Raw genomic sequence first — 27,315 nt, 5'->3', positions numbered from 1 at the left:
AATGGGTCAGAAAAATTCAAGAATTCCCCAAAACTCAGCTCGTGGGTGTACTCATACTTTTCAAGGGAACTCCAACCTGGAATTCTCACTTCCCACGTGTCGAATTTAATTTGCTCAATCACACTTTTACTTACCCTATTTGTGAATTATGTGCATTATTAAAAGTATTTACATGTGCAAGGTCCCATCTTGTGAACACCTTACATGCTCAAATGTCTCTATGTAGAAATGCAAGTCTGACTTGAGACCAAATGGCTCTGTAAATTAGGCCCCTACACTTTATGTAACTAAACATACAATGTTCTTACATCTTTTTAATAGCCTATTACACAAACATAATCTACCCAGCTTTGCCCAAACATAAATGTAAAAATAAATATGTTATTCCCAGTCCCTAACTTAGGTTGCACCTCCTCCCCACTCCCTGTAAATCACACAGAGGGATTCCACCGATCATAATTCCTGTTGTGTTATGCCTCTTTTGCCTTTCGTACGTGTTTTTTCCTTTTCTATGTATATTCTCACTCTTTCCATTCTCTCTACCTGTGGCAACGGGTCTCAATGCAATTAAGGACCTGCATGAGGAAGACAGATAGCAGGCAAGCATTAGCTGTTTATCTGAACAGGAATCTATGTTCAGCTGCATGTTGTGGTGCGCTGTTTGTCCCCATTACCTTAGGGCTGTAGTGGGCTCCGAGCACTTCACGGGAATAATTCAGGTGATACACTGGTGTCTGGTGTGGGTTGAGCCTTGAGTGGTTTCATGACCTTTTATTAACTACCCCGAAGCCGCACCTAGATGTGGGGTTGCGTGCATCATCTTAGGGCCGGGGTCAATGGTGTGGGCCAGGTGGCTCACTACATTAACTCTGTTAGTCCTCTTTCAGCATATTTGTAGACTCACTTGAGTACTGTAAGCAAACTCTTTGTGCTTCTGGCTGGGGCTCGGGTTGGGCCAGAGATCATATCTGTGGCTTTGGGTGTTATATGACGTCCCCTGGATCTCTAGGGATGCTACGAGGCCTCCGGGTAGAATGCGCTTAACAAAACTCTATTAATAAAATAATAGTCTATCGGTCAGAGTCTCGCCCAGGTTGCTGATCTGTGGTTCAGCATTGTTTGACATTAAAACTCCACACAGCCCTGCAACATTGACTCCTTCCGGTGGGCCCATGACTGCACTGTGCTCTTCCACCCATGGTTCTTCCGACAATGGCACCACACATTTCGTATAGCGTTCTCCTCACCATGCATGCAGTTACCAATGTTCCTTTAACAGCGGTGACAGTCTATTGCCCTCTCTCTTAGAGTTTTCAGAACTTCCACCCTGGGCGGGGTTCTCTGAGTAGCACCTGGTCTCCCTCTGTAAGTTTTGGGACGCGGGTTCTCCTATCTAGCTTGCCCTGTTGTAATTTCTCTGTAGGGGTGGGTGGGGATTGTCAATCTCTGACCTCTCAGCATCAGGCCCCATGGGTAACAGTGTGTTGTGCAGTCTAGGGTGCTTCAATACACCCTAAGAAATCTATGAAGGCTGGCTTCTGGGTCTTGACTTATCTTCCAGAGTAACTGGTAATGTCATGTTTAACATGCGCATAAAACGCTCAACATCCCCGTTGGCTTGGGGCCATTCTTGTGTCTTATTCTGAGGTGCCTCATTAATTCTTGGAAGTCGGCTCCTTGAAATGGGGACTGTGGTCTCTTCTGATTTCCTCTGGGATGCTAAACAGAGCAAAGGAGCAAATGCTGGCAACTCTCTGGACCCAGTCACTCGAAATATCCCAAAGTAGAGTTGACTATCAAGCATCACCATCGTGAGGCACCAATCAGGAAAATTGCCAAAATCGAAGCTGACCATTGACAATGGCCCGTCAGTGTTCTTCGTTGGCAACCAGGGCTGGGGTTTCATGTCGTCTTGTCAATTGGTTTGTGGTGTACTATTTTATTAAGTTGTCTATGGCGTCCTCAGGCCGAGAGAATCATATATTTTCCTCAAATGGGCTTTGTTTTTCGATGCACCATAGTGTCCCTCATGAGATAGCTCTATATATCTTTGGGCCAGTAAGGTTGGTATAACGATGCAGTCATCCTGCAGCAGCAGTCTGTCTTTTGTGACACTCAGTTAATGCCTTACCCTCCACAGCAGTGTCAGCCTGTCCTTGTCAAGGCTTATCCATTGCTTGGAATCCTGCAGCAACCTCTTCTGTGTTCCTACCTGAAGGGTGGAGATTACCTTTTTGATTACTTCATCTTTTGTGGTCGCTTGACTGACTTCTGTGATAGACAGTACATTTGTACACACACCGTTGCTCACAAGCTTGATATATTCTACAGTTTGGGGCTCCTCTGAAGTGGGATCTTCATCAGGGGCTGTGGGGAGACGTGATAGAAAGTCCACAGGGTTTCTTGCTGCTGGCCTGTACATGACGGTGAACTGGTATTGTTGGAGTTGCACTGCCCATTGCAAAATCCGGGAAGAAGGGTGTGGTGCTGTTCCTTTAAACAGGGAAACTAATGGCTGATGCTCGGTCATTACTCTAAACAGAAGCCTGCATAGATATAGGTGGAAATGTCCACAGCTACATTTTATCGCTATGTCCTCCCTCTCAATGTGGCTATAGTGGGTCTTAGTGGGTCTCCGTGGCTGTGAGGGCTCGACTAGTGAATGCGATTGCAGCCCATTTACCTGGTTCTTTTTTTTTCGGTCAGCACTGCACCAAGGCCTGTGGGACTTGTATCTATGATTAGCTCTTTTGTTTTTCCAGGGTTGAAGTATGCCAGGGTGGTTCCGTTGAGCAGCACCTTCTTGACACCCTCAAGCCTACCGTCTTTTTTGAGACCTCATGCCCACTGCGCCTCATCTTTCATGAGGGCACGGAGCAGTTCCCCTAGCGTCGCTAGGTTGGGGAGTAGCCAGTCACGGTATGTGGCCATCCCGAGGAAGCTGCATACCTCAGTGGGATTCCTGGGCACCGAGGTTCGTTAGATTGCTTGCGACTTCCGGGGATGCACTTGGAGGCCTTATTTGAGTAGGCACTGCGTCGGTTCCTGAGGCACCCACCTTCTTTGCTACGGGATCCCCACAGCCTTTGCTCTTGTACCCTTGGTTCCCACCCACTAAAATCTGGGCTACTGGCTAGCGGTAACACCACACAGATGCCTGCTGGAAGACCGAGTCCATGAGCTTGGAATTCTCATTGTGGTATACTGCATTCTCATTCAGTGGATACACTCCCAGGTCGTTGATCTCTGGATCAAGGAATACTGACTGTTAGATTCCCGGAGTCCCTTCCACTGGATCCCCTAAAGTGAGCTGCTTGGTCCGTGGAGCACCGGTAATAAAAGGCCCAGAATCCTGTCTGCAAGATATTCCCAGCCCCACAGCTGGATCATTGACATACGGCAGATAGAATCTACGGAAATCTGTAAGCATAAGCATAGTCGGCAGAGCCGGCGTATGCCAGTCAGGGGTGCAACTATAGCCAAATTTTGGGGGAGGCTGATAAAAATTACGGGGGTGGATTAGTCTTCCAGTCAAAGGAGTGGATATGCAGGGGCTCTAAGAAGGGGTGAAACACAACAAAGCCTCAATAACAGGTGAATGGTCTTTTAAAGACCTGTGAAGTACTCGGGTTCCTCGCTGAGAGCCGTGCACCCAGCGCATTCACACCAGGGGGCCGGTCTGAGAGCCACGCACCCAGCTCGTTCACACTAGAGGGCCATGATGAGTGCCACGTTAGGATCGCCACTCCAAACTTTTCTATAAAAAAAACAGTCCACTACCATTAATTTATATTCGCCCCGAGGACCCCATCCCCCGGGGCATACCCAATTCTTGAATGTTTTTATTAATCATTAGAAAGGGGGGCCTGGCCTCTTCATTGGGGACCATGGGGGAAGCCGAAATGCCCCCACAGTCCCGCCTCTCCCCGCCTCCTGCGGGAACCGGCATTGCTTTTTGGCAAGGAGAGCTGCTAACATGCAGCTCCCCTTTCCCTACCTCACTGGGAATATGCAGCACACTCTGCCCCCTCTGTACTACCACTAACCCAGTGCACACTCACACATGCACTATGGCAGATTTTCATGTGCGTTGTTTTTTGCATGATAAACAGCTGACAAATGTTTATTTAACACATCTTATTCCTTTTCAGCATATATTTCTGCATATACTTTTCCATGCAATAACTACATTCCAAGATTGCAACCATTATGTGTTTCCTATAACACTGTATACATTGAGTAGTCCTTCAACTATATTTTCAGAGGCTATGTAATGACGCCCATGTGTTTGTATTTTTGTTTGATCAAGACTGCTGGTCAGTTGAAATGAGTTACGGATTTATTAGGTTAATAAATCAACTTAACTGCATTGGATCTCTCGCCTGATTGTGCGCTTTATTGGAATTCGTGGCAATATATATTTGTGCGTGCATGTGTGTGTGTGTGTTTTCGTGTGAGGCGAGAACACTGTGTACAGAGGTGCACAAATTAGAGTTGTTTGAAGGTGGTGTGTTAAATTAAAAGGTAAGTTATAAGCAACTATATGTTTGTAGGTGCACGACCTATAGTAAATAGAAGGTGGTGTGTAAATTCCATATTCAATTTATAGGTATAATTTTAACATTTCTAATCTTTGTGTAGTTTAAGTATACTGGTAAAAAAGAGCATTTTTCTCAATGGAATATTAGCCCATACTCACTCAAGTGTTGTAGCATCACCTGCAGTCGGCGGTGATGTTCCCCAAAGGTTGTGGAGTAGATGAGAATGTCCTTGCTTATGTTCATGATGCTTTACAGGCCGGAAAGTGTCCCGCGAATGGTGTTCTGGAACACTTCAGCAGCCAACGAGATTCTAAGGTTTAGGTGCTTGTATCATCTCAAGCCAAGGTGTATTGAAAATGTAGTTATATATTGGCTATCCTTGTCCAGTTGTAGCTGGTGATGCCCTGCATTCAGATCTATTTTTGAAAACTATCTAGCTTCATTTAAGCCGGCGCTTATATTATCCATAATTGGAGTGATATGTTTCTCTCTCTTGATTTTCCTCTTGGGCAGGTGCAGATTGATGTTCAGCTTAATTTTGCCTGGTTGTCATGATTTTTTTGCTATGACCATGGCAGACACCAATGGAGCGGGGCCTGATTCTTTTTTGACAATTTCAAGCCTCTATAGATTCTCCAGCTCCGGTTCGACGAGTGACCGTAGGGGGCCAAAAGGAGAGGACTAATGTTGCTGCTGGGACTCGCGCCTTTTGAGCGCCCCGGAATCTCCAGGCACCCATCACTGCCAGCATAACAGTGCAGAGTAGAGAGCGGCCATTTCAGGCTGCTGTCGGACTTCATTTCCCAGAATCCCATCCTGCTCCACCTGACCAAATCAACTTCAGCTGCCATATTGTAACACACGTTGGTTCCGCTTCTCCTGGGGGCCGAAAGGAGAGGACTAAACTTGCTGCTGGGACTCGCACCTGCTGAGCACCCAGAGATCTCCTCGCACAAATCACTGCCAGCATAACAGTGCAAAGGGGAGAGCCACCGCTCAACGGCCTCTGTGGGGTTTCATTTCCCAGCATCCAGTCCTGCACCACCTGACCTCATCAACTTCAGCTGCCCTAATTTACCTGGTCCCGCTGCCCTTGGGGGTTGAAAGCAGAGGACTAACCTTGCTGCTGGGACACGCACCTGCTGAGCACACCGGGATCTCCTAGCACAAATCACTGCTAGCATAACATTGCAGGGGCAAGGGAGACTGTGGGACTTTATTTCCCAGCATCCCGTCCTGCACCACATGACCTAATCATCTTCAGCTGCCATATTTTAACCCAAGCTTGTTCTGCTGTGCACATCAGAGACCAGAGGAGGCTAGGCTGAGCCACACCTCTTGGCTCAGGTAAAAGATTTTGCCATTTTTACTTGTGGGGGTGTCCAGAGGTGTTCTTGTTTCTCGAAAGGGCTTGTGTCTTCTGTATCGTCCCATTGATTAAAAGCAAATATACCCTTTCTCAAAAGGAAGAAAGCGGGGCCGGCCTGGAAAGGAAATCTGGAAAGTTCCTGATTTATTTTCACCTAGAATTACTACAAAAAACCAACAAGTACGGTCATGTTGAAAGCGAAAAAGTGCCAGGAGGAGGTGAATGGAATTATACCAGGTACAGATTATTGGATTGTCACTACTGCAAAACCCATATCTCCTGTCAGTGTCGTTGCCTAAGATGTTTCATGTTCTGATCGGTATGCTCTCCTGGAAGAAGAGGGACCATTGGTTCCTTCATGTGCAACCAAAACTCTCACCCAAGATGCTGACAAGTTAGGGTATATCACCACACTGAAAGACACTAGGGGGCTAATCCAGGATTTAGGGGAGTGCCAAGACGTGAATTGTTCAAAATTGGGGTTACAACAGGCCCCAATGGGTCTCTTGGCCTGAAACGTTATAGTCCGAGTGAACCTAACCCATCAAACAAAAGAAGGTATGAGAAGGAACCAGTTGCAACCAATGACCATCTGCTGAGCCCCAGCTGCACAATTGGTCTAAGATGAATGTCAAGAATGGCAGTAGACCTAGCGTTTTATCTGTTAACCCTCTGTGTCGATCACGAGGAACAGGTCCTGGCTTTCCAGTGGCCCATGTAGTCTATTTGACTAAAGTGCCCAAGCTTCTGCCTAAATCTATGGAAAGTGATGAATCATTGAAAATTAAAGTCCTTCATTGGATTAGGCATGAAAGAAATTGTTGCTCCAGTATCTCCTCGGATATTTTAGCTGTTAAACATCATTCGAATATGATTGACTCCTGAGATACCATTGAACTAAATTTAATTTAATCAGAGTACGTGGAAGGTTTGATATCTTTGGATGTTCGATTTTAACTGGCTAATGGTTCCAGCATTTCTTTCAAATTAAAATGGCCAAGTGTAGATTTTTCTTTGTCAAAGAAAAGCTGTGATTTGGAGAGGGTGAGATTGTTAAAGAAAGTGGCACATCTTGTGGTAATTCTAGTTCAATGAGCTCAACTCCTTTCAAGAGTGGTCTATCAGTTACAGATTGACTTGAAAAATGTTTATCCAACTCCAAAGAATATCCTGCCACATTCATTGCTGATTGCGTTTCTCTTTTGCACATACTCATGTATTGCCTGTCACCCTAACACCTTCTGAAAATGCTGTGGTATCTGTGGCTGACGCACCCCTCTTGCACAAAATCAGGTAGTGCCTGTTTATTTTTTATTTTATTTATAAAGTTTTATATAGCGCGAACATGACCCGTGAGGGTATTAGAGCGCTTTACAAGGGGGGTGAGTAAGAGATAAGTAAGAGACAAAAGCAACAATCACATATACGAGAGAGGTGCAAACAGCAAAGATTAACAAGATGACAAACTAGACTTCCGAAGGAAGTCAGAAATACAGTAGTCATGATCAACAGATGAAATTAGTCACAGATAAGATCAAGGGGCAAAAGGAGTAATCTTAGGGCAAAGATGTGTTTATCACAAGTGTTTTCACTTCATTTTTGAAGGATGTGGTAGACGGAATCAGGCGGACTTCCGGAGGCAGAGAGATCCAAATTTTCAGGGCGATACCGAAGATGGCGCTTTTACACGTTTTCTTTTTGGGGGGGAAATCTGAGTTTTCAGCAGCAGAGAACTGTTACTTTCCGATAATCTGCATTTGCCTAATAATTCTAGCTTTTGTGCCAAATACCTAAAGGTATTGAAATGTAAGGCTTTATGAGTCATACACACAATTTATTGTTGTCTTCTTGCCTCAGAAAGGAGCCAGTTCAAGGATATCAGATTCGGTGAGATGTGCTTGTTCCTTTTTGTCCGGTGAGGAGTCTGGTCACAGAATTGAGAGAATCCCTTAGATGGGCAAGCTTGTATCTAGGCAAGCCACATAGTGTAGCACTTCCATAATTCAGCCTGGGCAAGACAAGAACTTGGACCGCAGATTCAGGGTCATCCGGGGGTGAGAAAGGGGTTTAGTTTCCTTAAAATGCTCATCTGGTAATTCTCTCCTTTGTGGCAGTGTTGATGTGATACTGCATGTGCAGGTATTTGTCTAGGGTAATTCCCAGAGATCTCGCAGAGCCTATAATGTGAGGAGAGCAGTTGAAGGCCATTAGATGCTTCATCCATAGGTCGATCTTGAGATTGTGGTTAGGTGGGGTAATAAGGATTAATTCAGTTTAGGTAGCATTGAGTATGCGATGGTTGTAAGTAAGCCAGTTCTGGGTATTTTGTAGAACAGTGTTGAGGGACTTTATGTATTCTGGGGACGAGATTTTTAGATACAATTGGGTGTAATCAGCATACATATGATAGTGAATGTTAGAGGATGTCAAAAAGTCTACTAGAGGTTCCATGAATAAGTTGACAAGCATGGGTGAGAGGGTGGTTACCTGTGGTACCCCAAGGGTGACCACTGTGGGCTTGGACAAGGATTGATTAACCATCCCTCTTTGGGTTCAGTTATAGAGGAACGAGGTAAACCAGAGTAGGATGGACCTTGATAAACCCATTGTCCGTAGATTTAGTGGAATGTCAAGTGTGACAGTATCGAACACAGACGATAATTCAAGGAGGATAAGAAGACAAGATTCATTCTGGTCCAGCATTTTCAATACGCCATCCACTATATGAGAGAGTGCTGATTCTGTGCTGTGCCCTTGATGGAAGCTGAATTGGTATTGGTCTAGGAGTTGTAAACAATCTATGTAGTTGCCGAGTTGAATCTGGACACATTACATTTTCCAAGAAACTTCGCCTGAGTGGTGATATTGATTTATTACTTTCTGAAATTGCTGTGGAACCCGTGATTATATTGGATGATTGTCGTCAGCCCCCTTTAGTTACTTTAAGAGCACATCGTTATTTAGATCCTTCCAGAATGAAGCCTTCTTTAATCTCCTGGAACATTGCAGGGACAAAGGCCAAATTAGATGATGTGGAATCTTATATTGACAACTTTGATTTATGCCTGTTCCAGGAACTTGGGCCACTTCTAATATCTACAGACATGGTTTTAAGTCATTCTGAGTTAGTGCATTGGTGGGGGGGGGGCTCATTATCTGGGTAAAAACATCCCTCGGATGGCAAATGAAACAAATGCGTATTGATTCCCCAGATATTTAGCCCAATGTTTGACTCCTAAGAATGGTAAACCCTACGTAATAGTAAATGTTTATAACAAATCAAGGCCCTTCTTGGAACCATTGAAAACGTTGAGTATATCAATTGGGTTTCTAGCTACTTTACCTTCAATTTATCAAGTATTCATAGCAGGTGATTTCAATACTTGCCTGGAACCTTATGCTCAGTTCCTAGACATTACTAGGGGTGAGGATATTTGCAGGGGGATAAAACCTCCTTATTTAACCAGAAAAAAATATGAGGGTGAGTGTAGGTGCACTTCAAGTTATTGATACCATGTTAACATTTGGCCTAAACCTGGAAATGGCAGATTTCCCTCAGATTCTGATTGTAAATATACCTTTACAAGAGATTCCTATAATAGCCATTGAGATGATAGATTACTGGACTTTTTTGTAGCTGCAGAAGGGGTACCCCACCATGTTCCACCCAGTCAGGCCACAGGGCTGCGCAAGCCACCCAGCCTCTGCGTAACCGCGGACGTGGGACCCAGCGACATGGTCTGGGAGCAAGCTGGTGGGCCAGTCCACCCATTACCCCCCTGCAGCAGCCTCCAAACTCTCCTAGTCTGACCTTCCAGGGCCACCAGTTGCCAGTGGGCGGCAGGATCGTCCATCACCTCCCCCACTGGCAAAATATCACGTCGGTCAGGTGAGTTTTGAAGATAGTCCGAAGGTGCTATTCCCTCCCCTTCGAGACTACCCTCCATCCATGCCACCATCCTTCCATCGCATGTTGGAGGATCACTTGGCCCTTCTCCGCCAGGAAGTTGCAGCTCTCTTGGCCAAAAGAGCTATCGAAAGGGTCCCTGTGCCAGAAGTTGGTGGTGGTTGCTACTCCCACTACTTTCTGGTACCCAAGAAGGACAAATGCCTGCATCCTATCTTAGACCTCAGGGCCCTCAACCGCTTCCTCCGGAAGGAGAAGTTCAAGATGCTCATGTTGGCTCAGGTTGTGTCTGCCCTCGACCCCAGAGACTGGATGGTCGCGTTGGACTTGCAAGACGTCTCTTCCATATCCCTGTCCTGCCTGCCCACAGCCATTACCTACGATTCATGGTAGGCCATGAGCATTTTCAGTTTACCGTGCTCCCCTTTGGCCTTACCAGCGCCCCGCTGGTGTTCACGAAAGTGATGGCGGTGGTCGCAGCTCATCCTCCCATTTCAGGGGTTCTGATCTTACCCTATCTCGACGACTAGCTGTTGAAGGTGGGCTCACCCAAAGCAGTCGTCTCCCACCTCCAGACTATGGCAGACCTCCTGCACTCACTGGGGTTCACTATCAATGTGCCGAAGTCACACCTAACTTCCTCTCAGAAGCTCCTTTTCATCGGAACAGTTATGGATGCAGCGCAGTTTCTGGCTTATCCTCCAGAGCAGCAAGTCCGATTTGGGCTATGATACTGATCTTTCAGCCTCTATCCTGGATTTCGGTAAGAATGATCCTGAGGCTGATGGGCCTCATGGCCTGCTGCATCCTGTTGGTGGATCATGCCAGGTGGCATAGGCAGGCTCTGAAGTGGGACCTGAAGTTCCAGTAGGCGCGGAATCAGGGGAATCTTTCCTATGTTGTCCAGATCTCGGAGGGGACTGCACGTCAATTGCAGTGGTGGCTCATGAACAAGGATTGGGTCCGCGGCAGATCCCCATCCCTTCCCCAACCAGAGCTCACAGTAGTGGTAGATGCATCACTCCTGGGATGGAGCAGCCACCTGGGAGAGGCAGAGATCAAGGGTCTCTGGTCTCCGTCAGAGTCTGGTCTCCATATCAACCTTTTAGAGCTCCGGGCAATCCACTGAAGGCATTCAGAAGAGGAGTGCAGGTGTTCACAGACAACACCATTGCCATGTGGTACTGCAAGAAACAGGGCAGGGTGGAGTCGTGGAGCCTAGGTGAAGAGGCTCTTCACTTTTGGACATGGTTGAACATCAGAGCATTTTGCTGATAGTTCAACACCTACAGGTTCCCTGAACACCAGCGCAACAAACTTAGCCGCCAGTGCATGATGGATCACGAATGGCGTCTTCACTCGGAGGTGCTGCTAGGTCTCTTTTCACGAATGGCATCTTCACTCGGAGGTGCTGCAAGGTCTCTTTCGGCAGTGGGGAGAGCCTTGGTTAGATCTGTTCGCCACTAAGGGGAATGCGCAATGTTAGCAATTCTGTGCATTGGAGTTTCCAAGGCGGCACTCACTCAGCGGCACTTTTTGTTCGCGAGTGGAATTGCGGCCTCCTGTACGCCTTTCCGCCTGTACCACTTCTGCCCAGAATACTCAAGAAGAGCAAGCACGACTGGGCCCAAGTCATTCTTGTGACTCCAGACTGGGCGTGTACCACAAGCTCTTGAGCTGATCCTCCGATCAGACTGCCTCTTCTGGAGAATCTTCTGTCGCAGCAGAAGGGGACGGTCCTCCACCCGAACCTGTCCAGCCTCCACCTCCTTGCATGGAGATTGAGCTGCGCCAGTTGACAGCTTTTGACCTTCCTCCCGAAGTCTGTAATGTCATCTTGGAAGCCAGGCGTCCCTCTACTAAAACGGTACACGCCTTTAGATGGAACACATTTGTGGCATGGTGTACAGCAAAGGCTGTGGATCCCCTTTATGCCCGTCTTTCAGAGGTTCTCCTCTTCATTCTATCTTTGGCCAAGCAGGGCTCTACTCTGGGCACTCTTAAAGGCTATCTTTTGGCCATCTTGGCATTTCTGCGCCTTCATGGTCAGCCTTCTCTTTTCAAGTCTCCGATTGTAAATAGATTTCTAAAAAGGCATTACTCATCTCTTTCCTCCTTTTCCCTTCATAATGCCCCAGTGGGACTTGAATCTTGTTCTTACTTACCTTATGTGTGCTCCCTTCAAGCCACAACATAATTGTCCTCTTCATCTTCTTACCTTGAAGACCACTTTCCTGCTTGCCATCACATCTGCTGGCAGGGTGAGTGAGCTCCAGGCTCTTTCCTCTAAGCAACCTTTTCTTGCGGTTCATCCAGACAAGGTGGTTCTTCGCACTAAGACTTCTTTTCTGCCCAAAGTGGTTACCTCTTTTCACATAGGTCAGGCAATCACATTGCCCACCTTCTTTCTACCTCTGCACCCTTCCAAAGTGGAGGAGAAACTCCACCTTCTGGACCCATAATTTGCGCTGTCCTTCTACCTTGACCGCACTAAAGATTTCCGGGTGGATAATCAACTCTTAGTGGGTTATGTGGGCACTAAGAAAGGTCGGGCTGTGCACAAACGTACCATCTCTCGAGGGGTAGTGCTATGCATTACAATTTGCTATTCTTTGGCGAAAAAATAACCTCCAGTAGGACTTTGCGCCCATTCCACCAGGGTGACGGCTGCCTCTACTGCTTTGGGACATGGAGTCCCGCTCATTGGCCACATTGGCATCTTTGCACACATTCACCAAACATTATTGCCTGGATAGCCAAGTCCGGAGAGATGGCTATTTTGGCGGTACTGTTCTCTAGGACTTTCTGGTGTGAACACCTCCGGGGTTGGCATTGCTGGGGTATCTATTCTAAGGTAAGGAATCTATACCTAATTATCTCTTTCAGATGAACAAGTTACTTACCTTTGGTCACAATATATCTGTAAGAGACATATATTAGTTAGATTCCTTACCGCCCCACCCATCCTTCCCGTTCTGCGAACTGACTTCTAGTGAAGAACCCTCTTTTTCTGCACCAGTGGTCAGTGGCTTGCATGGCTCTGCGCTTCTGGCGTGGAAAGTCATGTCAGAACTGATGTCAGCGCGCAGGGGCGGTGTTTAAGCAAACACCGCAAAGTCATCCCAGCGACCGCGATGCCGACAACGGACGCGGAGTCGACCAACATCACCTACCGGTGCCACCTACCTATGTGTAGGGGTACTGCTAAGAAAAATTCTCCGGATCCAGACTGACGCCTGGGGGTAATTCTAAGGTAAGGAATCTATAACTAATATATGTCTCTCACAGATCTATCATTACTGAAGGTAAGTAACTTGTTCATATAGGGGATTAGCTTCAATGCCTTCTGGTGAATTCATGTTTTGAAATCCCTTGGGGGTGAAGGGGGCATATAAAAAGCTTTGCTTAGCAGACTTTTGGTCCCACCCCTTAGAGTTGCCATATATAATGCTAAAGAAATACTAACGGTGGCCTATGGGAATTTTGTTCTGAGTGGGAAAATCTAGAGCGGCTGCTGAAACTTTGACTGACCTGTTTCTCTTCCATAAATGTGCTTTTGAATATGATTCTTATTTAGATTTGGTTCTCAATCCTTATGTATGTGCACTTTACATTAAATTTCCACATCTTTCAGGAGAACCAATAGATCCTTGAGGCCATATTTACAAACCCCTTTGCATCACTCTTGCACCATGCAATATGTTGCAAGAGCGACACAAATTAAAAACGAGATTTATGAAGCCATGCAAGGCCACCTTGCATGGCCCTGAGTGGCTTCATAAATTTTGAGTACTGCACACAGCGCAAATCTCTGTATTTCATTACTGCATTTCTATGGGTGTTGTATGGTGTTCTCACGCAACATCCATGGATTTTGACGCATTCCCATACCTACCAGAAGTGTTAGACCTGGGAATTCGCCAAAAACCTACGCCTCCCCAGGTGAGGCGTAACAGGGAGAAATATGTTTATTTCGCCTCGCTTTTTCCTCTTTCTATGTGTGCTGCATTCTTCAGCACACACAAAAAGAGGCAAAAGCCTCAGGGGGTAGTCTTTTTTGCATTAGGTGCCCTTCCTTCACAAAAACAATCCTCCTTACAACGCAGGCACACTTGCACCATGGTGCTAGAGTGCCTGTATTGGCGCTAGGCAACCAAAGGGGCCTACACCGTAACGAAAAGTGAGGGGGCCTCCCTGCACGGTGCTTAGGGGGGCCCCCTCCGGGCTCAATCAGGAGCTCTCCCGGCCAGAGTTCAGTGCTGAGGGGGCCCCTTGGAGCTAGGCCCCCCCCCCCGCACCATGTGGTCTGTGAGAGCCTGTGCTATGCCCCTGAAAGGGGCACCAGCATAGGGGAAATTGCAGGAATGTGTCGAAGTGACTTAAATGCAGCACATTCCTGCCCTTTCACTGTTACGCAGTGCAACAAGGTGACAGTGCAGGAAGTTGACTTGATCACCTAGCTGTGCTACACTGCCTGACTTGGGCATAAATATAGACCTAGGAGGTATCCTTCAGGCATGTTTGTCATGTTTTGTGACATTTTGTCTCCGCCCAATGGTCCAGAAAACCCAAAGGTTTGGATAATCAACACCAATTGTCTTTTCCAGGGCTCGTTTTCAAAGTATAAAAAATAGAACAATTGATGGACATAATGCAGAGCAATACAATACATTGACCCCAGTACAGAGATCTGGGCCTAAATCCATCATTTTTTTGCTCCACATGCCATTCCAGTTTGAACCCAGCCATATGGAAATCAGTCTTGACCCTGCGCCCAATGGGAGCAGTCCAGCCCGAACTGCCAGGCGAAGTCCCCCTGCACTGGAAACAAGCATCCTAGGACCAGTTTCTGGGTTTCACCCCCCCATCATCGCTTGGATTCAACCCAGATCTGTGACTGGGGTGAGTGTCTGAAAAATGTCAGCGCTAGTCCATCATCTCCTTGTATTTGCTTTGTTTTCCCTAAGTTAACAGGGTATGCCTAGATATGAGTCCCTTACTCACTTTGGCAACTCGATTCCAACAAGCCTGGCTGATGAAGGGTGTTACCCAGAAACCGCCCCCAGGTTGCTTGTTTCTGGTTCAGGGATGACCTGACTTGGCAGTTCGGGCTGGACTGTTCCGATGAGGCACAGGGTCAAGACTGATTTGCATATAGCTGGGTCTGAAATGCGGTGGCGGAGTGAACTAAAGAATGATGATGGATTCAAGCCAGATCTGTGACTGGGAGTGAGTGTTGGAAAAGTTTCAGTGCTCCGTCCATCATTTTCTTGTGTCTGCTTTGTTCGCCCCAAGTATTGGCATCTGTAATTTTGTTGTAGCATACAGGCAAAGGCATTACTTTGCTTAGATGAGATGTTCCCCCCACGTCAGGGAGCAAGAGGACTGTGACTGCAAAAACAATCCAACATTTTATATCAGTGGAACAAAACTACTTTATGTTTAGTGCCAGACCATTTGGGCACACACAGGTGTGTAGAAAACAAGAGTGTTGAAGTTTGCATAGAGTCACATTCAGACCAGGCTGTTGGTGGCATCTCTGACCACCTTTGCTCTCCCATGCGAGAAAACGCTGAAAGTCCTTCTCACTACTGTGTACTTTTAGAATTGACCATCATAAGGGGAAGATCACCAGAATTTACCATTTTAGCAAATAATCCTAGAGTAACCAGGCAAGCTTTCCAGTCAGAAGTTCTCTCCTTTCCAGAAAAGACCTGTATTCACAGGCAGTAGACACTCCCCTCCGCTGAGTACTCAGACGCCTCCCCTACCTCAAATAAACCATCCCTGCCATGAGCTCCTATCAAATTTTGTAAGGTTCTGTCTGTTATTCCATTTACAACAATGATGGTACTACTGTACACAAAAATAGTAATTCTTCAAAGCTAATGAATTAGCTGCTGGTCCTACTTGGTCTGCCTGAGAGCAAAAGTAGCATCATGCAGCTAATCAAACTATAACAAGCATTCCTTTTAACAGTTACTGTACCTGGGTTCTGGAACAATTGGTATTTGAAGTGCTCAGAAATGGCGAAAGTGCAGTAAGTATATAACAGGTGTTACTGCTTTTGAATTGAATCAATTTACCAGATTTGAGGGGCTGAGTCTGCCTTGCCAGGATTCAAACTCATGACTGCCAGAACACCACTGTTGTCAAAGGTGTAGCTTTCAGCTCAAGCCCCCTGCCTGATTCATTGCTTATTTTGGAGTTGGGAGGTGCCAATTTAAATATATGGTATGCATTACCATGATTCCTTTCTTTACTGTTCAACAATGACATTGAAATATTTAACAGATATGGTTTTCAAGGTGTAGCATGTTACATTACGGGCTCATATAGTTGGGAATAAGGGGGCTCTGGGCTCTTGAGTTAGGGTAGTTCCAGCTGTGTATCGTTCCCCTTTACACAGTTTACTAGTTTATGGTACAGAGGCACTCTGCAAAATTGTGGGGTGGGCAGTTCTTCATCTATGTTGCAGGGAGGCAGGGAGGGGGTGGTATCCGGGAATTTTTAAGTGGTATGGTAGTAGTTTGATTTTGTTTTTCTGGTGCAGTCTTGCAGGTGATGCCTTTTTCAGTACATTGGGGATAGACAAGAATACAGGAGATCGGTTACTAAGGTACATGCTCAAAGTGTTTACAACGGGGTCTCTGGATGGGGATGGTACTGTCGACCCTCGATTTGACCTTCCTGAGGCACCCGGTGGGGGATGGTCCTCTCCACAGTATTTAAATAGGTGACAATCACGGAGAGGCTTTGTCGTTGGGCCACTTTAAACTTCTCTCTTGGAATGTAAATTGCCTAGGGGATCGAGTTAAACGTGGAATAGTCCTGTAATATCTGAAAAACAGGCCCCGGATGTGGTTCTGTTACAGGAAACTCATATACAAGGATCCACCTACTGTGCACTTAATAGATGAGGGTATAAACTGGTGCCCCACTCGGGCTACGCGAGAGGGACTAGAGGAGTGGGTGTTCTAGTGCGTAATTCCTTCCCCTTCCAGATCCATTCGGTTGCGCATGATCCCCTTGGAAGTTTTGTTACGGTTTCGGGGCAATGGGAGGGTAGGTCCCTTAACGTAACATCTCTATATGTGCCACCCAGACTTCACTCCACAACACTAACTGCCCTCGGTTTGCATATATGAAACCTGCCTGAGGGTGATGTACTGTTGGGTGGAGACAGTAATGCGGTTCTTAATGGTGATTGAGACCAGCATCCGCCCAGACGGGGGGAGACACCTTGGAAGCTGTTGACAGATTTCCTCTGAGCTTTGGGCCTGATAGATGTCTGGAGAGTATGCAACCCCTCGGCCAGACAATGCACTTTCCTCTCTGGGGTCCATGGTAGCACGTCCCGAATAGATTCTTTCTGCTGTAAAACCACCCAGTTCCCCAAGTTTGGAGAGATCTCCTTTCTTCCCAGGGGTATCTCTGATCATTCCCCGGTTGTAGTGTATTACAGAGGTGCCTCCCCCAAGTGCCACAAAATGGTCCTTAACCCTTAGTATTTCAAGGTGCCGGCTATTAGAGATAAACTCACGGAGACCACCAACAGTTATTTCACCCAGAACGATGGCTCAGTGGATTCAGACGTGAGACTGTGAGAAGCATACAAGGCGCTGGTCCAGGGTAGTGGGGTAGCAACAATAGCGGGACATAAGAAGGAAAAGCGGAAGCAATTAGAGGAGATAGAACGTGAGATTACCCTTCTGGAACGTGGTCTCTTGCACCAGACACTTCAGACAACACACACAAACTGCTCATGAAACAAACTGAATATAGGAACGTCGCTGAAGACGCAGCCAAGGCCGAATATCAGGCCACTCAACACCAGGTTTATGATATTGGGGATAAGGTAAGCAAATTGTTAACCTGTTTGGACAAAGGAGAAATAGCCAACAGGTGGGTGGCAGAGATTGTATGCCAAGATAGCACGAAACGGCAGGACAGATCTGGAATTGTGAGGGCATTCGCAGTCCACTTTGAGTGGGTCTATACCTCCACTCATGCCTCCACTCACACTGATGCACAAGAATTACTAGCTACCCTGAATCAACCCGTTTTAGAGCCCCAGGATGTTAAAGACCTGTACTCCGACTTGACTATCGAAGAAGTGTCCAAGGCGATTGGCGCCTTGCAGTCCGGAAAAGCTATGGGCCCTAGCGGCCTTCCGATTAAACTCTACAAGTTGAATGCTTCTACGATTGCCCCATTCCTTATACAGATGTACAAGGAAAGTATGCACAAGGGTGTTCTGCCCAAAATGCAGAGATTGGCCAACATTGTCGTCATCCACAAAAAAGATAAAACCCCAGAACATTGCAGTTCATACAGGCCTTTTTCCCTACTAGACCAGGAAGTCAAAATCCTTGGCAAGATCCTGGCACGTCGTCTCTCCCCGTTCCTAATTAAACAAATCCATCTGGACCAATCCGGCTTCATGCCGACTAGAAACACCTCTCTGAACCTCCAGTACCTTTGTGGAGTCCTGGGTAGGGCGGCTATTCTCCAGAAAGACTCTGTAATTGTGTCTTTGGCATGATCAAATGGCCCTTCTTATTTGCCGCACTGGAGAGATTCAGGGATACGTTTTCATCCTGGGTTTGACTCCTTTACTTGAAACCACTGGCCCGAATTATGGTTAATGGGAAGCGATCAGCATCATTTGCATTACATAAGGGAACGAGGCAAGGGTGCCCCCTTGCTTTTTGCCTTGGCTCTGGAACCCCTGGCAATATGTATCAGGGGTGGCCCCCTCATTAGAGGCCTCAACTGGTTGATCGATTGGATGGACAAGATATCCCTCTATGCCAACGACATTCCGCTCTATCTGACCAGACCCCGTTTTTCTCTACACCGTGTCCTACATATCTTTGCCCTATTTCAGAAATACTCTAGCTATACCATTAACTGGGATAAATCCCTTGTGTACGTTCTGAGTGGAGAACACCCGATCCTCCGTACAGGCTGCAAGGCCGAGATAGTTGCAGATGGTTTTGTGTACTTGGGTGTATATACATTAAAGTGAACCAGACAGAATTCTACGTTCTCTTCCAGGGGATCCTCATCAATAGTCATAAGCACTGAATATTCCCGCCCATGTGCGGGACCCCGGAAACAATATAAAAAATATATATGTAAAAAACACATATATCTCGCTCCACATATATGTATGCACATATATTATTTTTCTCACACCAATGCAGCTCCATAACTGAGGCTAAAAACAATGTAAACACATATACATGCACTGCAATTAGCAAGAAAAGCAAAAGAAAAAACACATCAGGTCAAATAACCTTTGAACTTTGTGTTTTAATGAGTAAACCACTCATAAATTCTGAAAATTGCTTGTAAATAGACATTGTTAGCCCTCAGGCTGCATTGTAAAACAATAGCATAGAAAATGAAACCATTTTCAACAAAAAAAACTGGCACCGTGCCTTTAAGGCAGCCATGACCCCGGGCTTCCCATCATGCCTCAGGGGTGACAGTTAGGTCAGTTGTTCTTTCTGGCTCCTTCAGTCAGGACCCTTGTGAAACAGCTCCCTTTTCTTTTTGGCTTTTTGTCAAAAAATATTCTTGTTAACTACAATTTTTTGCTTTCACTCGACGTCTTTTGGACTTAGGGTGTTACTGCTACCTTTTTTGGGCTCAAAAAAAGGTGATTTTTCTGTCAAAGATGCCTTCTCTCTTTGACAAGTGCCCTTCATGTGGAAGGAAGATGGCCAAGACGGACACTCATTCAGTGTGTATCCTGTGCCTACCAGCTTCTCATTCTTCGAAAACCTGTGAACACTGCCAGGTTTTATCATCCAGAACTCTTAAAGAACGTGAGAGGATTCGTGTTTATGGGCTTTCTGAGAGAGGAAGATCTCCCAAGAAGCAGAAAAGTCGGAAGACGCGGTCGACGTCGAAAGAAGCCCCGACCGGTTCGCAGTCGGCGTCGACGGTGACGAAGAAGATGTCTTCAGCGTCAACATCCAAGGTACCTCCGTGACAGACAGCGTCGAGGGATAGGTCGCCGTTGAAGCGGAAGAGTTTGACGGCGATCCAGATGACGTCGAAGCAGCATCGTCATGCTGCGACGTCGAGGCATTCTCCGTCGACGCCAGGTCAGCGGCGTTCGACGTCGAGTCATCCTCCGTCGACGACTAGTCATGGTCGTTCGGCGTCGAGGGAGCCTTCGTCGACGCATAGTCGATCGACGTCGAAGCAGCCCACGTCGACGCCCGATCAATGGCGTTCGACGTCGAGGCAGCCTCCGTCGCATTCGGCCTCGAGGCACACCCCATCGCCGACAGAGCACAGGCGATCGGCGTCGAAGCAGCCTCAGTCGTCGTCGAGTGGACGTCCTTCAACGGCGAGATGCTCTATGCCGAAGGGATCGGTGTCGACGAAGCCACGGTCGACGTCGAGAGAGCGTATATCAGCTCAGCGCTCGGCGTCGATGCAGCCACTGTCTATGGATCAGCGGAGAGCTAGAGAACAGAGCGTTTCCCACCCAGTGAGCCTCACTCCTACAAGATCACAGGAGAGGTCGCCTTTGAGGCAGGTGCTGCAGGAGACGGAAGGTGAACCATTGGACCAGTCTCGGTCTCAATTCGGTTCTCCAGGATCGGCATCGGCTGCGGAGGTGGGACAATCTCCGGTGCATCAGCCCCCTGACAAGAAAAGGAGGATCGCAGAAAGGAGATCTCGGTCGGGATCTTCCTCTAGATCTCAAAGGAGCCGATCCTCGTCTGCCTCATCATCTCACAGTGGCGGGTCTTCAGATGGACGAAACAGCGGTTCATTTAGGGAGAGATCCAAGTCCCCTGCAGGATCGCAACAGGATCAAGTGGATCAACCTCCACGGCCACGTTCACCTGTGAAGGATCCCACTCACAAATCTCCTTCTATTCATCTTTCTCCAAGGTGGAATAGACCCCTTCACCACTGGGCCGAGGACAAGGCGATGGCTGATAGGCTAAAGGCATATCGAGACCAGGCTCTTCCCCGTAAAGAGCAGTCTCGTTCTAGACATTCAAGTGCGAAAAAATCTCGTCACAGAGATAGATCTCCATCTAGAACACGTTCAAGTAGAAGATCTAGGTCCAGGAGGACCCGTAGCTCTTCAGGTTCTTCGAGGAACCGTTCTCACAGGGATTACTCTCCGACCTTGACGAACAGTCCACGCTCGAGGGTATCTCCAACTGAGGATATCTTCTCGTTCCAGGACATCTTGGGCAGGGGAGCCCTGAAGCTAGGAGTGCCTATGACTGCTCCGCAGATCAAGACGACAGTCATATTTGAAACCCTACAGCACAGAACGACACCCAAACCTTTGTTGCCGTTGGTTCCGGGTATAATGGACCCAGTGAATGAAGTCTTCCTGACTCCGGCAACGGTGAAGTCCGTCCCAGCTAGAATTCTCAAGAAGTATCGTCCTCCTGAGGAGGATCCGTTGTTCCTAAAATCTGATCCCCCGCCTGATTCAGTAATCATTGCGGCGGCTAGAAAATCCAATGCGGTAGCTTCTTCATCCACAGTACCGCCGGATAAGGACAGCAAGCAGCAAGACTCATGGGGGAGAAGAGTTTGTAACACCTCGGCTTCTTTCCTTAAGGTCTCTAATGCTGAGGCGCTGCTTGGCAGGTATGATAGATCTCTGTGGGACTCACTTCAGAGATTTTCTGAGAAACTTCCTGCGGAAGATAGGAAGGATTTTGAGGAGATTCTGTTGGAGGGCGGTCAAGTCTCCAATCAGATGATAGGAGCGGCGGCAGATGGCGCAACGCTGGCTGCGCATGGTTATGCGCATGGAATCACAGCGAGGAGATCCTCATGGTTGCGACTAACAGCATTGAAACCCGAGGCTCAAGCCAGGATTCTAAATCTTCCTTTTTCAGGCAAGTCTCTCTTTGGAGCGAGTGCTGATGTGGAGATGCAGAGGATGAAGACGGAGTTAGACACCCTCAAAGCCGTGGGGCTTGAAAAGAAGAAGGAATTCCGTAAGAAATTCCGTTCGGACAACAAGGGCTCTTCGAAGCAGAGGGTTCAAACCCCTCAATGGCAGAAGGGCCAGAACCAGCAAGGTCAACAAAAGTCGCAATACAAAGGCAAGCGCAATTCCAAAGGCAATGGGAATCAGCGACAAGGCAACAACTTCAATAAATCTCAGCAGAAGCAATGAGCCTTCACTTCCCCCAGCGCCGTTGTCCACTCCAGTGGGGGGAAGCATTGCGCATCACAGGACAGAGTGGCAGAACATTACAAAAGATCAATGGGTGTTGTCTACGCTGCAGAATGGGTACTGTCTTCGTTTTCATCGTCTACCTCCACCCGTTCCTCCGATGTCAACATCAAGTCACCAGCTACAAAAGTTAAAGAAAGAAGTAGCGACACTCCTCGAGAAATCAGCCATCGAGAGAGTGCCGGTGGTGCAAAGGGGGAAAGGAGTATACTCGAGGTATTTTCTGGTCAGAAAAAAGGGCCAGAAAGAGGAATACAGGCCCATTCTGGACTTGAGAACGCTCAATCTACATGTACGAAAAGAAAAATTTCGCATGTTGGCGCTTCACCAGATATATCCACATCTCAGGAAGGGGGATTGGATGTGTTCGGTGGACCTTCAAGACGCATATTTTCATGTCCCGATACGTCCAGACCACAGAAGATTCCTTCGTTTTCGGGTGGGGACCTCTCACTACCAGTTCAAAGTCCTCCCGTTTGGGTTGAAGTCGGCCCCCAGAGTGTTCACAAAGTGTGTCGCAGTGGTAGCGGCAGCTCTACGCCGCAGGGGAGTCTTCGTATACCCATACTTAGACGATTGGCTGTTGAAAGGTCCAACTCCAGACAGCGTGAGGAATCAATTTCGGACATGCATAGAACTTTGTCAACATCTAGGCCTGCATGTCAACTACAAGAAGTCAGTCTCCCATCCCACTCAGAAGATTCAGGAAAAGTGTTTCCTTCGGAGGAGAGACAGTCTTCAATAGCACTCAAGTGCCAGCAAGTTCTTCGCAACAGGTCTCAGAAAGTGCGAAAGATAGCCTCTCTCTTAGGATCGATGGCTTCCTGCATATTCTTGGTACCGAACGCCAGGCTTCGGATGCGTCCTCTTCAGCAGGATCTGGAGGACAAATGGGATCAGCAATCAGATCGCTGGGACGATCAGATCACTTTGTCGGAGGTGGCACGGTCCTCCATTCAGTGGTGGATGAAGAAGCAGAACATGCAAGTGGGAATTCTCTTCCATCAGCCTCCTCCTACACAGACGATCATCACAGATGCGTCATTACAAGGCTGGGGGGCGCACATGGGCCCTCTTCAGGTGCAGGGTCTGTGGTCTCCCAAGGAAAGCACCTACCACATCAACTTGCTGGAGTTGAGAGCAGTCCACCTGGCTCTCAAAGCGTTCCTTCCCTCGCTTCAGGAAAAGGTGGTTCTAGTACAAACAGACAACACCACCACTATGTACTATTTAAACAAACAGGGAGGGACACGCTCAAGGACACTGTCACTAGAAGCTCAGAGCATCTGGCATTGGCTTCTGGCTCGCAAGTTGTCTGTTCAAGCAGTCCACCTACCAGGAGAGCAGAATGTGAGGGCGGACGCACTAAGTCGGCACTTCGAGGACAGAGAAGACTGGGTTCTCAACGACGAAGTGCTAGGCGACGTTTTCCAGTCTTGGGGTCGTCCTTCCATAGATCTCTTCGCGGACGACGTAAACAGCAAATGCTCAAACTTCGCCTCAAGGTTTTACCGACCAGGAACGAGAGGGAATGCTCTTTTGATCGACTGGTCAGAGGAATTTGTGTACGCCTTTCCACCGCTTCCACTGATCCCGAAGGTGGTGAGCAAGCTGAACCACTCGTGCACAACGATGATCCTGATTGTCCCCGACTGGCCGAGGCAATGGTGGTACACGGACCTACTTCACCTGTCAGTGTCTCCTCACAAGAGGCTTCATTGCAGGCCGGACCTATTATCGAAGATGAACGGGAGGATTCACCATCCCAACCTTCCATCACTGAACTTGGCAGCATGGCTCCTGAGGTCATTCAGTACGGCCATCTAGGACTGCCACAAGACTGCATGTCCATTCTGAGAGAAGCACGACGTCCTTCCACGAGACATTCTTACGCATGCAAGTGGAAGAGGTTCTATATGTGGTGTGTGCAGAATGGTCACAATCCGGTGAAGAGTCAGGAAGAAGCAGTTCTTCCATACTTGTTGTATCTGGCCAAAGCAGGTTTGAAGTTTAACTCCATTAAGGTGCATCTAGCCGCTATAACTGCTTATAGGCGATCACCCTCGCAAACCTCTTTTTTCCAGTTGCCAGCAGTAAAAGATTTCCTGCAAGGTCTGAAAAAGGTGTATCCTCCTGTACGGCCTCCTTCTCCTCCCTGGGAGCTGAACCTAGTACTATCAAAGTTGATGGGCCCTCCTTTTGAGCCCATTCATAAAGCTACTTTACAGCATATTTCCTGGAAAGCGGCTTTTTTGGTAGCAATTACGTCAGCCCGTAGGGTGAGCGAAATTCAGGCCCTATGTACTAAAGAACCGTATACAGTTTTTCATTTGAACAGAGTGGTGCTCAGAACGCACCCTTCTTTCCTGCCGAAAGTGGTGTCAGAGTTTCATGTCAATCAGTCTATCTCTTTACCCACTTTCTTTCCTAATCCCTCTACTCCAGCTGAGAGGGCTTTACACTCGTTGGACCTGAAAAGGGTTTTGAAATTCTATCTGGACAGGTCCAAGTCTATTCGACATTCTGATCAATTGTTTATTAACTACGGATCGATCAGAACTGGCCATGCAGCATCGAAACGTTCCATTTCCAGGTGGATCGTTTCGTGTATCAAGCTTGCTTACCAATTGGCGCAGAAACCTCTGGGGTTTACTCCTAAAGCACATTCAACCAGAGGTAGAGCGGCCACTACGGCTTATCTACATGATGTGCCCATGTCTGAGATTTGTAAAGCGGCGACCTGGAGGTCTGTCCATACATTTACCAGACATTACTGTCTTGATTCTGACACTAGAGCAGATACCCAGGTGGGCCAAGCCTCACTGAGGAATCTGTTTAACAGCTGAGTTATTGGCTGTGATGGTTTTTTGTTGGGTCATGTACTTCTCATTTACCTGCAGGTGGTTGATGGGCTTGCTATTCTATTCAGTGCTTATGACTATTGATGAGGATCCCCTGGAAGAGAAGGATTAGTTACTTACCTGTAATCCTAGTTCTCTTCCAGGGGTATCCTCATCAAAGTCATAAGCAACCCACCCGCCTCCCCAGGTAAATGAGATCTTGGTACTATGTCACTCTTGTGGTTGAGCCCTGTCTTCAGGGTTATGCAAAGAACAACTGACCTAACTGTCCCCCCTGAGGCATGATGGGAAGCCCGGGGTCATGGCTGCCTTAAAGGCACGGTGCCAGTTTTTTTTGTTGAAAATGGTTTCATTTTCTATGCTATTGTTTTACAATGCAGCCTGAGGGCTAACAATGTCTATTTACAAGCAATTTTCAGAATTTATGAGTGGTTTACTCATTAAAACACAAAGTTCAAAGGTTATTTGACCTGATGTGTTTTTTCTTTTGCTTTTCTTGCTAATTGCAGTGCATGTATATGTGTTTACATTGTTTTTAGCCTCAGTTATGGAGCTGCATTGGTGTGAGAAAAATAATATATGTGCATACATATATGTGGAGCGAGATATATGTGTTTTTTACATATATATTTTTTATATTGTTTCCGGGGTCCCGCACATGGGCGGGAATATTCAGTGCTTATGACTTTGATGAGGATACCCCTGGAAGAGAACTAGGATTACAGGTAAGTAACTAATCCATCGCAACCTGGCTCCTACTCTGCGCTGGTTCCAAGCTCACGTGCAGCACTGGAGGACATGGCCCCTTACTTTATTGGGCTGGGCCACGCTCCACAAGAGGATGGCCCTCCCCCACTTCCTCTATGCCCTAAAGAACACACCCTATTTGGTCCCACCTCAATATTTTAACGCCATTGAATATGAGGTACGCTCCTTGCTTTGAAATAATGTTACCCCTCGAATAGCTTTGGCTAAACTCACAAAAAGTTGGTACGTCGGTGGTATCGCCCTGCCAGCCATTAAAATGTATTATTGGGCCTCTCAACTAATAGTTCTCAATCATTGGGTGCATCGACCAGGGACAGATCCTGCTTACAGAATGGACTGACACAATATGCTCCCCGGCAATTATCCCAGGACACTTTATGGAGGGAAGAAACAAGTATCAAAATACACTCCCACCTCCACCACGATCACGCTCTGGCACTCTGCAACTGCCACCTTGTGGTGGAAGGCTAAAATCACACTGGTCTCCCCGTTGCTTGAATCATACCAGTTGGTAATGTTATTGTCACAATGCAGATTTGATAAATGGGACTTAATAGGCCTTACGAAGGTGGGAGATTTATATGCGGGAGGCAAGGTGATCCCGTTCAATGATCTTCAATGGGATTATCAACTACATAGAGGAGAAACATTTAGATACCTTCAAGCCCGCAGTGCATTACAAATAGCTATACCTAAAGATACAGACTTACCGGTCTCCTCGCCCCTAGAGGATAGATTGATAGATTATTATCTCCACGAAAAGGCCATTTTATTAACATATTGTAAAAAATTAAATAACACCGGACACTCTGGGAAAGACACGTGCAAAATGGGTGGATGATGTTGGGGACATTAGTGATGAAGGTTGGCTGGAGGCTCTGGCTTCCCCCTGTGAGGTGGCGATTCGCTCCTGTTTTAAATTGATCTAACTTAAACTGCTACACAGAGCCTACTAAACCAGTTTGGTGCTTGTCAAAATGGGTATTTTGGGCTCATCAACCTGTCCCAGGGGGTGTGGTCAGCTGGGCACCTATCTACATCAATGGTGGGATTGCCCGGCCCTCCGGACATACTGGGGAAAGGTCACATCGGCGATTTCATCAATTTGTCATAAAGCTCTGGAGGTTTCACCCCGCTTATGTCTTAACATCTGGGAGGTCACCGACCGAGAGAATCTGGGTCTCCATGGGTAGCATGGTTGCAAAGCAGAACATAGCCAGGACATGGAAGGGGTAGCTAGGCTACGGTTCAGGGATTGGGAGGCTGACATGGACTGGTGCATGCAAGCGGAGAGGGTCATATACGAAGGTAGAGGCTGCCCACAAAAATGGACTCGAATCTGGGGTCAATTAAATGTGAGCAGAGGGATGATATGTACACTTTCAGTGACACTCCCCTACTTTCAGCAGACCAGGAGGCCGAGTAATGAGTTGCTTATGATGTAATGTACATAAAATGTGACTGCATTGTTGATCCCATTGATCAATATGATAAACGTTGTATTTCTGTACTGAGATTGATGAAAACGATGGAAACTGCACTGCACCGCACTTTATTATTCTTTGTACTGCTTTTATTTTTGTTTCTGTAATAAAGATTTATAAAAAAAAAATACCAATGGCATTGAAAGT

General features: G+C 47.1%; 1 protein-coding gene across 1 annotated transcript in view; it reads left to right on the top strand.

Moving 5' to 3' along the window:
- The window catches only part of MUSK (muscle associated receptor tyrosine kinase), a 707,615-nt gene that overhangs the window by 678,309 nt on the left and 1,991 nt on the right, over positions 1-27,315 (top strand). The gene's annotated exons all lie outside the window — the stretch shown is intronic.

This window comes from Lissotriton helveticus, chromosome 2_1 (genome assembly GCF_964261635.1).
Source record: "Lissotriton helveticus chromosome 2_1, aLisHel1.1, whole genome shotgun sequence".
Lineage (NCBI taxonomy): Eukaryota > Metazoa > Chordata > Amphibia > Caudata > Salamandridae > Lissotriton > Lissotriton helveticus.
The sequence above is the reverse complement of the archived record's forward strand: the minus strand, read 5'-3'. Positions and strand labels throughout refer to the sequence as shown.